The following is a 12709-nucleotide window of genomic DNA, read 5'->3' on the forward strand; positions in this document are numbered from 1 at the left end:
ACAGAGCCAATGCGATCCACTTTATGAATCACAGACATGCATGATGATATAGTGTAAATTCTCATCTGACTGCATGTTAACTGACTTCAGACTCACTGTGGGAATATGAATAAATCATTTTCATAAGGGTGAGACCAGCCAGTAAAAAGTGGAGTTCACCTTGTCAGAAATTATTTTTCCTGTGCTTTACAGAGATTATTTCATTTATATTTAAATAGTACCACAGTCATGCATTTACACACCCAAGGATTAGGTTGAGCTCCATGGATACGGTTGTGGAATACACACGATAGGGCAGTACATGTCGTCCATTTTTCTTCTGATTTGGATTTTTCTTTTTTCTTTTTTTTTGCTCATGATGCATGCTGCTTATGTTCAGTTACAACTGCCCTTACTGGTGGATTTGGGCTGTCTGCAGGGGGTAAATGGACAAACCCGGATGAGAAACGTAGATGGCTCGAAGGGAATTTTAAGATTGTTCACCCCTCGGTGAAAATTCTTTCTACAGGCATTTTGCAGGCGATGGGGTCGTAGAGACAGGATTTGTTTGCAAGTGGACAGACATCCCCATTTTCAGGAAGAGTGTAATAGTTTGATCCACACTGAAGTTCAGATGAGCTTTCATATTTTTCAGATAAACATGCAGCCTCTTCCACATGTCTGAGCATGTCATGAATAATGTGGATGTTAAATTTCACATAAAGAGACACTTTAAAACATTTGGAAAAATATGATGTGCAGACAGAGCATGCTCTGTGGACTTTGTAACATGGATGTCTGAACTTGCCATTTCAAATATGTCATGCTAAACTATGTTGATTTTGTAACAAACTGAGGAAATTTGAGCTGCTAGTTTGTGAAACTGCTTGTCTTTCACGGTCAGGGTTATAATTACCATAGCTAGGTGTTTTGCACATGTGAAACTGCAATCAAACGAATGTTTGCAATTTTGAAGATAAAGGCAAGACAAGTCCTATAAATATATCAACTTGTGCAGACAAAAAATCTTTTTTTCCTTTGAGCCTTTTGTTACTTTTGATCGATTAGTTTTAGGCTCCAAAACCACACTGGATGATTCTCCATTGCTCATCTAACTTCATGTGCTACATTAAACTGTTGCCCATCACAGGATTCTAGAGTTTTTTTTTTGAAAGATCAAAACATGACTTCAACTCAGAGTGAGAAGACATTTTTGTCTTTTGTTCTGGAGATTCCACTGCAAAAACAGGAGAATCATAAACTTTGGTAAAGGGAAAAACCCTGACAAGCAAGAAGCAACAATTGTCAGGTTATTGTTACCTAACAATAACCTTCAACTACAAAACAACAAATAAAACGTTCAAAGGTGGTATTTTATTTGCTAATAAAACTGAATTGGACAACATGGCTGAGACCCAAAGGAACTTTCTTGCACCACACAGAGAAGGAGGGCAACAACAGGTGGTAATATACCATCCATTAATCCATAAAATGACACTGTCATGAAACAAAGCCATTGGTTGATTTATCATGTACCTTGTTTGAATTAACCGTGCCGCTCCCTGCAAAACCTCAAACATGCAAAGTCTTTGCACAACGACACTGAGTTTCTTAAGCATACATTGCATGTTCTGTAACGTCCTGCAAAAAATCTCAATTCTTTTTCTTTGTCAAAGTTTTGTATTATTTTTTTCTGATTTCTGTTTGGACTGTTTTTTTTTTTAAATTGAGAAAGAGGTGAAACGTCTTCCATTTTAAAACCTTTTCTGCCATGAATGAGAGTCTTCACTTATATCGGTCTGTAGTAATATTTAGACTAATGGCTGACTTTGCAATAGCAGACTGAGCAATTCTATCTGTATCCACTGAGCTATTCGCAGCAAGACGAACGAGTCATACGAGTGTCTGGGTGCTCAAGCAACCTGTTGACCAAAAAAACACTGGCAGACTGCGAGCTTCCCACAGGACATCTGCGGGGAACATTCAGGCTGGACCAGAACAAACCAGCTCAAACAAGTGAGTTCTCTGATTTGCTGAGATCAACACGCCCTTCTCGCCTCCTCTCCCTTTCCCCAGCTCCTGTACCCATAGAAGTCATACGATACTGTACGGGACGAACAAGCTCAGAATCTCCAGCTCTTTTCTGCCTCATTTTCTACCTCCCACTCTGTTCTTGTACACTAGCTTTCTTTGTGTTTGAGGACTGACCCTAAGAACAAAGAGGTGAGGGGGAAAATGTTGCAACTGTACTGTTCCTCTGAAATGTCAGGAGAATCTCATGAAACTAATGTCACAAAGGCAAGTTTCTTCACTGAAGCTATGAAGTATGCTCTGTTATGTAAGATGTCCCGTTGCAGGGGATATACATTTACAAGTAGGCCCTTTCTGCTGAGTCATCGTAAGTCTTGTCATGTGCTGTATGCACATGCATCTGCGTGCTATAGACAGCTGTGATGCTGCATGCCTGCAGGGGTCAGCTCTCTGGAGTTCCTACTTTAGTTTGCTTGTGACCTTTAGGAAGGCAAGGTGAAATCTAAGTTATTTTGTTTATGTCACAGCAAAGCCTCTGTCTGTGCATGCTTATTTATGTCATAGCTGGAAACCTGAAACCGCATCTACTGGGAGCACTCCAGCTGGACTAACTGAAGCACGCGCAAAAGTCTGCTTGTTTTTTTGAACTGTTTGTTTCCTGCTTGCTTTCTGGCAGGATGCGTGACTTTTTACAACTTACAGAAAATAATGAAATGTTTTGGAAACCCTGAGATGATGGGCAGTTTTTCCACAGGAACATTCCGATCTTTAATCACATCCTCTGGTTTGCTGTGGCCATGAGCAGAGACGGTGCCAAGTCCTGGTGTATCATTTACTTTGCAACACAGGTGATTGGCTGTAGCTTCCAATATGTCCAGGAACTGTTGCAGCTCTGAGACATGCAGCCAGAGTCAGAACTGACACGTCTTATACTGGACTCAAACTTTTTCAGACCCTCCTGGCATCAGGCTCTAGTCCGTCAGAAACTCTAATTTGTTTGTTAAATACACAAGCACATAAGATTTAGCTTAAATCATTGATTGCAGGAAACCAACGTTTTTCTGTCATGAGTCTCTTCAGAATCGCTTCAGAATGCAGATTGGTTATTTTAATTCATTTTGCTCATAGAGACATCCTCTATCTTTTAAGATTTTTGCCTAGGAATATAGTTGCATATTGTTTAAAAAAAAAAAAAAACTTTCATTTGTCTCTTTTTTTTTTGCGATTCAGAGACTGAGAAAATCTCGATGATCTCACCTACATTCTCAGTCCACATTGCACGTAAGATTTGCAGAGACTTGGTCTTGGAGAACAGCCAGATAAATAATCTTTTTACATAAATAGTTGTCTTTTTATGCTATAATTTCACGTTATAACAATAAAATGCTAATGAGGTAACACTCAACATTTGAAGCATTTCTACTATTTTCTACCCCTAGAGATTACATTTTTAGTGTGAATTTTCAAAGACACAACAACTGTCCAGCCTGAGATTGAATCTCTAATTATTTGATGGACAACTTCAACTTATTAATCTACTGTCGGTTTTGTTTTCAAGTATGCTTAGATGCTTTGGTTAATTGAACAAGCTATAAACAAATTCTGCAAATGTCAGAAGGTTAACGCAACGTTGTTTTTTGGAAAACACTTGAATAGATGTCCAATGTAGACAGTTTGTTTCCTTTGTTCTCTTCAGAGCCACTTTTGAATGTAGTGTAAAGAGACAACTGTTCCTCATGAAAAAAACCCTCAATATCAATTTAAAAACATAAATCATTTCAAACAAACTCTTTAGAAAATCTTTACAAATTAAATGTGTGCTTACGTGGATTTTCTTGTAACAACCTTGAGGCCTCTGCAGAGAATTTGCCCGTCTGCATACGTCTGTTTCATGATGTTTACATCCATGCAACATGTGCAAATTGCTTTACTGTTTACATGACAATATGCTGGCTCTGACTGAGTAAATTATTTTTTCACAAATAATTGCAAACAATCTGATACATAGATGAATAAGTGTTCCTCCTTGCTGAAATTGTCTCTGATGTTTGTTTTTGGCATGGCTGGCTTCCAGCACATGACCTTCTCAAAGCCATCATACATGGGAGAAATAGCTCACATATAGTTTGTTCAGTTCTTGTCAACATGAAAGCAAATTAATAAAAAAAAAATCAAAACAAGTAAAAACCTGAGAGGTGGCTGAAGCTGTAAGAGAGGACGATGAAACTTCTCTTCTGCTTGCAGGGCAGATGCTATGTTTCCACAACAATCATGGACTCTCAAGGTCTGTTGATGAAAATTCCCTTTGAAATCCTCGTGGCTCTCCTGCTTTGGACTGAGTGTAAGGTGAGCTTAGGTCAGGAATGCCATATTTGAAGTTTTTCATATCTTTCGTCTGCTTCCCTCTGGACTTCTTCAAATTAAAAACCTTTGCACTCACATCCGCGCGCCTTCCCTTCATAACCCATTTGTTCAGTAGCAAATACTTTCTCATGTGCCACATGCTACAGTACTGGTCTGAGTCTAAGAAGGCAAAGTCAGTGTAACAAAGCCAAAAGAAGCCAGCATTATTTCAGAATCTCATTGAAATGAAATCACAGAAGGAGGTCTTTCTGCTAGACATGCAACACAAACTCGAGAGATCCTTTTTTCCCGGAGTGAACTGAAAGGCCACCTGGATTCATACTTGTTTTCAGAAGGAGTTCAGTGGTGTCAAGAACACAAAGTGCTCATCTCAAATAAATTAAGATTTTTCACTTTCACCATCATTCTTTCTGCATGGATCATCTTTCCACTGCTTCCTTCTTCCGTCCATCAGCATGAGACATCACACGGCAGCCTGTAATCCCTTTACTGCAGTCGATAATGCCTGCTGGCCTGAGCTGTTCGCTTTAATAGTGGATGGGATCAAGTGCATCACTGGCATGACGTTGGATAATCTGTTCCTGTTCTCTCTGACACAGTTTCCTACTGTTACCGAACCCGTGTGGTTCTGTGAGGCCTAAAAAGCAGACGTGAAAACGATTCTCTCCAAGTCACAAGCCTGCACAGGTAGTCTCTGTGTTGCATTAACTTTAAACTCTAACCCAGATAGTTGCTGCAAAAATCCCACCCTTTTTTGTCTCCTACTGTCCTGGATTAAACCCCACATACCACCCATTCAAACACTTTAGCTTTAGACATGTTGTAAGCTCAGAGAGCGGCTTACAATTAAAAAGGTGCAATTCATCATTGGTTGCTAGGCTCCTGCCTGCACCTGCACTCTGGTGACTCATCCAAGAATAAGATCCCACAGTAATTACTTCTCCTGGGCTGGAGATTAATGGAGATCCAAATTAATCTTACAGATTTTTGGAAGAGCCAAAAAGTAGAGGGGGGGGGGGGGGGGGTTATGCAGTCTGACAAATTTATTTAACTGTTTATTTGATAGGGAGAATCCAGATTAATGAACATCCATCCAGGCATTGATAGAGATAAACACACCAGATTATAGCAACATTGCTACATTTTGAATTGTATCTCAATAAATCGGGTCTAGGTGAATTATGGAGAGAAAAAAATTTTGTGATCAGATCACCCAGTCAAATAATTGAAGGTTTTAGTGACCTACAAATAGTAAATCTATGAGGATTTTTGAATATGAGGTTATCTGAATAGGCTGTTCAATGTCCATGTTAAAATGGTCAGTAACTTGTTGTTTCCTCCCAGTTTAGGTTAAAAGCACTCACAGTTATTCTGTCTTTGTGTACATCAGATTGGTTTTAGAAGATGATTTAGTTTTTCATGAAAAAATAAACTTAGTATTTGGCTTTCACTGTGCACAAATTAATGTAAAATATACAAAGGTTGAAAAATAATCTGTTGTATTTTAAACATTTCATAAAATGCACTATTTTGCTTGTAATGGCATATCAAAGTATTGTTACAATCACCTGGCAACATTTTTTCCTCTCAGAAAAAGGGTTAAACTTCTTGTGCTTTTCCTCAGCATTTGACACCTTCAGTTCTGTAAACTTGTATATTTTACCAAATGTGTTATTTGTGAGATCACAGTTGAGAGATGTCAATGTAACTTCTTCATATTCGTTTATTTCTGTGATAAAATGCTGGAACTTTAATTTCCATGCAGTAACAATAATTCTAAAAGCATTTTTCAAAACTTTTATGTTTGTCCCTTTTATATTCTACCCCAATACCCCAATGGAGAGAACTAACCCCTAGAAATAAGTTTAGCCACCGACCGCTCTGGAAGTCAGCTGCATAAACAATAAATGAAAGTTCAACATTAAATCCAATTAGCATTTGATTTTTTAAAATGGAAATGAAGGTGTAAATGGAGGTTACAAGTGTCAAATATAAACTAATGGCTAAAAATTGGAAGTCTGGCCACCGGTGCTGGTTTTGGCCAGCACTTATGGGGCAAATCTTTTTCTAGATTTGAGCTTTCCAGAGGTTAGATCAAAATGTTGGCATGTTTGCAAAAATAGTCACTGCAGTTGTAGCTTATTTGATCAACCAGAGAGCTGATTAAGGGAGCTGAAAGTAAGAAATTCTTTTGGTTTCCACACAAAAGCTTAGGGACAAAATGCAGAATAGAAAAAGTTAAGCAGATCTGATGAAATATTGAACTTAAACAGCAATTAAAAAGGTAGGACAAACATACCATTCTCTCTCTTAAAAAGCCAACTTAAATTCCAAAAGAAGTTCATTTTTGCAAATTTGCAAGTTAATATATTCTTAAATTTGTGGAACATAACATTGAGAAATCAAATAGTTTGTTCATTTATTCATTTTGATCCTTCCTCAGTAAACGTTTCAATTATTAAATTCTTTACAAATTATTCTTTAGATGTCTGGATTTACTTTAAGACTGTTAACTGTGTACTGGAAAGCATGAAATGCTTTATTGTTATTCCTAAGAACAGCTGGTCCTCTATTGAAGAAATGGTGAGTTTGAGAGGTTTTTTGCTAGCAGAGTTTCATTCAACATGTGTCTGAGGCTGTTCCCTTTTGGATTTACTTGAGATCATGTGGGCATCAGTGCTTCATTTCTCTGAAAATATTCGGCCCTTTTAAAGGTCCTGCAAGAGAAATATTCCCAGCAATGTTTTTGAAACAACTTTGCTGATGGGAACGAACAGGCAGATACCAACAAAGGTAAGATTTGTGGGGCCCAGCTGAGGAGCAGCCAGCACTCTGACAGAAAGGTCAGACAGTCTAAACCTCCCTCTGTGTTGGAGATGGCCTTGGGATAAGTGATCAGACGTATCCCATCCCGTGAGAAAAGATTTCCCTGCATAGCTCCCTGGGACACAGAGACACATGTGCACTTTAACAATGCACTTTGACAAAAAAAAGTCTGCCCAGCCAGCCATCCACCCAAAAAAAAAGTCTGTCACCCTAGACATGTGAGGACACACAGAGACAATGGACAATGCCATCAGACTTCACAGGTCAAACGGGAAAGATTAACAGAAATCACAAAGGTGTACAGACAAACACATTCCTATTTGCTGGTGATTTTTATTGTCCTTCATGTGTGTACATAAGTCAGGTATGAATGGGTCAAAGCCTTTCACACAGCATCAAACCAACACAGCATTGGCATGCTCTATGATTTAAAAATACACATAGACGGTTTGGATCAGGATGAAACTATTGTTTCTTTTCTGCTTCCCTTTTTTATACAGTACAGCAAAAGTAGAAACAGTAAACACAGCAGAAGCTGCGCTCATTAATAATTTCTTCATAACACTATTAAAGAAATAAATGGCAGCCAAACTTTGAACCTGAGAGGTACTGTTGATGCCGTAATCAATGTTTCAACCTTTCAGCACAACCAGCAGATATCCAAAGAGCCAAGGTGCACATTCTTGTACCTATTGTTTGAATGCCAACTTGTAATGATTATAAACACTCAACAATAAAAAAGAAATAATCATTGATAAAATATAGTAGATGATGGTACAAAGAGTACATTCTAAAGTACCTTTAAGTTTTCTGACCTTAAAGACCCACTCCAACAAAAATAGTGTTTTTGGTGTTCTTGTTGCATTTTTCTCATGATAGAGGACGTATCTTAAGAAATTTAAGTTTAAAATTGCATTTCTTAATTTTAATCATGGTGATTCAGGAGCAGACAAAAATAATGCTGTTTCAAAAAGCTTGTAGTTTTGACATAAAAGCTACTACCGCAAGCCACAAGCTGCCTGCTTTACTCCATTTTTTGCAGTCAACTAGATCCATGCACATTTTTGTTTTCTTTGTTAGAGCTGGAATATGGCTTAAAAACAATATGGTTGGATAGCTCCAGATATTGCTCGCCATTTTTGTTGCACTGGTAATGTTGTGTTGGGTATATAAGGGGCTGTAATCTAGTGGGAGAAAATGTAAACAGAGAAATGATGGAAAATGGATTTGGGCGTATACTCCACACCAACAGTCCTGCCAACAACTCATGCTAAATTCACACACGCAATCGAGCAACCACTTTCAATGAAAAGTCTATGTACAGTAGACGCACGTGCGTTTCGGGCTTCTGCGTTGAAAACTGTCGTGTTTACTTGTTGCCATGCAGGTAGTGAGTTATTGCTAGTGTCCTTTTCAAAACATAGAAGTGTTTGTGGTTTGTGCCCAACCGGAATTATATGACACCAAGTCTTTCATACACTTAAATGAGGCTGTGAAAGAAAAAGTCTGCTGCATGATTTGCACTACTTCAGCATTTTGCATCCAAAATGTTTTGCATCCAACTGTTCCATTCGCAGTGCAGTGAATCACAGTAGTTCAGACACCCATAGCTGCAAACCAAGGGAAATGTACGCAGAAGCGTGTCAGCATCACATTTAGCTTCCTCTGATAAAAATTTAAAAGCTCTTTAAAACCACCTGAGATTCTCAATTTACTTGCAAATGAACTCTGGTAGGTTTCATCTACAGTATATGTGCTGATCTATTGGTTTTTAGCTTGTCTTTGAGAACACTGTATCTAAGTGTGCAGCCGTTGCTGCATGATGCAACAAGAGTGGCCCGTGGGAAAGCAAGGTGAAGCAAATTGAAGTGGAAAAACAACTAGACGTGTTCACCAATTTAAACAGAGTCAATGGAACAACTCCAGTGTGGAAGCAACTTAAGTGACGAAAGAAACCTTCATTTGTGGGGAAGAGTGAATCCCCCCAAAATGTAAGAAAATGTAATTTTGGTAAAAAATTTATTAAGGAGGTGGGGGCATTTATGTGTCAGGCAGAAGACTAAGAGAAAACCATTGATTGTCTTCATGGTTTTATCTTTTCTTTGTGGTCAGAATTTAATTTTGGCATCATTAACTCCACACAAACAGCCAAGGTAACAGTGTTTAAGTCATTGGGGCAAGTCGTGGGAATACCCATTATTAACATGGTCAGTGTTTATTATTTGTGGCTAACTTAATTATTGTCTTATTTTGGGGGTAAAAAATTTCAAACTAAAAAAAAATTATGTTTCTTCAAATTCATTGTGAGTAATATGAAAGGGAACCTTTTACACAGTTCATTCAAATTTAGGCCAACTATGAAAAGCACTTCTGTAAATGATAGTTTCCCTAACTTCCCTAACTAGCATATGTATCAGCTGCCACGTTTGCACTGATGTCTACCTGAATGTATCAGCACAGACATATCAGTGAATGAAAGTTTTTGTGTAAACTATCATTACAGAGACCTCAATTACAACAAGACAGAGTATATAAATAATGTTGGTTAAAATCATTTTGATGAAAGTTGGTGGTAAGGAGGTAAGGTATGGAAAAAAGGGAAGTACACGACTGGCTGTACAACTGCAGAAAATAGTGTTTAAAAAAAAGAATATCAAAGATAAAACTAGATGTAAAAGTGTGGATCTAAAGAAGAATCCTTTTAATCGTCTCTTTTTTTTTAGAAGTCAAACTTAGGACCATATTGACGTACAAACAGTGAATCCACAGACGGTGAACACACCCAGATGAACAGCTGTTTAGCAACAAAACTATTTTTAGGAGGAGCATGATGCAATAAAAGTTGCATCATTTAGAAAAGAGACTGCAAACAGTCTGGAAGTCCAGAAGCGACCTCTGTAAAGTCAAAGTTTCCCTTTTAGTTGGTGTTGTGCACACTTCGTGTCAATAGCCTGACATCATGATACGTGTGGCACAGTTAGAAGTACAGGCTGGGCATCCATTACATAAGGGGACATGCTGTCAAAGCCCCTGCTAAGGGGCTTTTTTCAGCATTGACGATGTGGGCTCAGGCATTACTTTTATTGAGGGAACAGAAAACAGCTCATGAAGTTACATTAAGGAGAGTTGTAGAAAGAAAATAAAGCTTATTTAAAAAAAACATAAAATAATATATTGGCAAAAAAGTATTTGTCATTCACTGATTCTGCAAGTTCTCCCTCTTAAATGGATGGCTGAGGTCAGCGGACAGAATGTAAAAAAAAAAAAAGAATCCAGGAAATCCCATTTTGATTTGTAAAGCTGGTCCTGTTGCTGATGACGTTCTGCCTCGGGCTGAAGCTCATCACCAAGACTGGGTATGGATACCGCCAGTCTGTATTGGGATCATATTGACCCATATTCCTCCTGTATATGGGTGATATCAAGCTGTGTGCGAGGAGAGAACTCACTGATCCACACCACCATGATTCACATTATTGACATAAGAATGTCATTTGGACTAAACAATTGGCTAACCCAGGTGGAAACAAAGAACTGAGGGAACCAGAAGGCAACATAGCAGCTGTTGAGAACAAGTAGTTTGGAATCCCTCAGGTCAATGGGAGCCATGATAAAGGCACAAGAAAAGTAACACCTGCAAAATACCTAAACAGAATAAGGCAAGTCCTGATAAGTCAGCTGAATGTCAAAAACAAAGCCAAAGGTATTGACACGTATGCCCTGCTGGTCATCAGTTACCCTGCTGGTCTGATTAGCTACCAAAAAGAGGAGGCAGAGGCCTCTAACACCAACACAAGGAAATTCCTGACAATGCACTGAGGGTTTTACTCCAATTCCAGCAAGCTGAGACTGTACTCAGAGTGGAAGGAGAGAAACCGTGGACCAATAAGTGCCAGAGAAGATGCAGGATCAGGAAGTTGCCTCCAAGTGAAACTCAAGTAGAAAGAGAGGGAAGACTAGTAACCGTCTTCGGAAGGACAACGCCATGCCCAGTGTGTACCACCAGTGAATAGAAGCAGATCAGAAAATCTTTCCAGTGGCAGTACAGAGACAGCACAGAGCAACTAATCAAGGCAGCACAGGAGCAGGTTTCAAGAACAAGACTAATAGAAACCAGGATCCACCACACCCGGCAGGACTTCAGGTGCTGGCTGTGCAAATACCAAACTGAGACAATCCAGCACATAACAGTAGGGCGTAGGATGCTAGCAGGCAGGGCCTATGTAGAATGCCATAACCAATGAGTACAGAAACATGCCACATGTGGGCTGGAAGTCCGGAGGTCAGGTTAGGGAACAGCTCTGAGGGTGATCGGGAATGAGCCATCTAGGATCCTGTGAATATTCCAGATACAGGACATAGTAGTGGTGGAGAAGGAGAAGAAAGCTTTCCTGATGGATGTAGCAATCCCAAGAGACCGCAAGATCAGGCAGAACAAAAGAAGAAAGTCAAGAAATGCCAAGGGCTGAGAGACAAGCTGGAAAAAAAAATGTGGAAGGTGAAGGCAACAGTGAACCCTGTGACACTTGGAACCCCCACCCCTCCCAAAACTGGCTCCAACAAATTCCAAGAACAAATCCCTGAAGCTCTCAGGCCTGTAACACCAGGTAACACCAGGAACATTAGTTATTAAACAATGACCTCTACTGGTAAAATTAGACACTACAACAAAAACAGATCATTACTGTTATAAAGGAAAACGAACCACAGGATGGTGGGAGATTGCAAACAATCATTCGTGATAATAATCATTTTACCACTCTAAATGGTAATCTACAGTAATTGTAGATTTCTTCATAGATTTTTAAGCTCTGTGACTGTCTTTCTTTTGTGCAGTCCTCTTTGTTTTGTGTTGCCCCTATAGGAGTTTATTTACATAAAACGTTGGGCAAACGTTCTTATATAATGCTGCCTTAAGACTGATAAATTCGTTTCAACTGACTTTAACAAATCTCTTTTAACAAAGGTCAAGCAGAAAATCTATATTGCACATCACAAAAGCTAAGTATTGAATAAATGAATGAATTTCACGTGACCCTTTTGGACGTCCAAACATGAGAAGGTCAGGTGTGGTGTCTTGGTTCCCCTGGGATTTGTTCTAGCATTTTACAACTTAGTAGGATGTTGAGTGTTTTCATTCGTGTTATGAATGCAAAGATGAAAGTTTTGCCTGCATCCCTTTGTTTTCATTTAAACTTCACTTTGTGCTGATGTTGCACACCGAAGATAATGGTAATAGAACAGGCAGGAGTGAGGTCAAATTTCCTTTTTTTTTTTTTTTTTTAACAAAAAGAGCAGTTTTAGGCCTTTCTCTTCTCTAACTCTTAAAACCTGAAGTCTGCTTGAATGATACAAGGGATTACCTTCATTAGTTTGTTAGATCTGAAGCTGAACAGTAATTGTGGGGTCAATCAGCTCATTGGCTGCTTGGATAGAAGCCTTTTTATATTGAAAATGAAACAAAAAGTTGTGACAGTAGTGATAACTTTGGGAAAACAATTAGGTGCTA

This window comes from Oryzias latipes, chromosome 13 (genome assembly GCF_053564925.1).
Source record: "Oryzias latipes strain Hd-rR chromosome 13, Olatipes_Hd-rR_3.1".
NCBI classification, from domain to species: Eukaryota; Metazoa; Chordata; class Actinopteri; order Beloniformes; family Adrianichthyidae; genus Oryzias; species Oryzias latipes.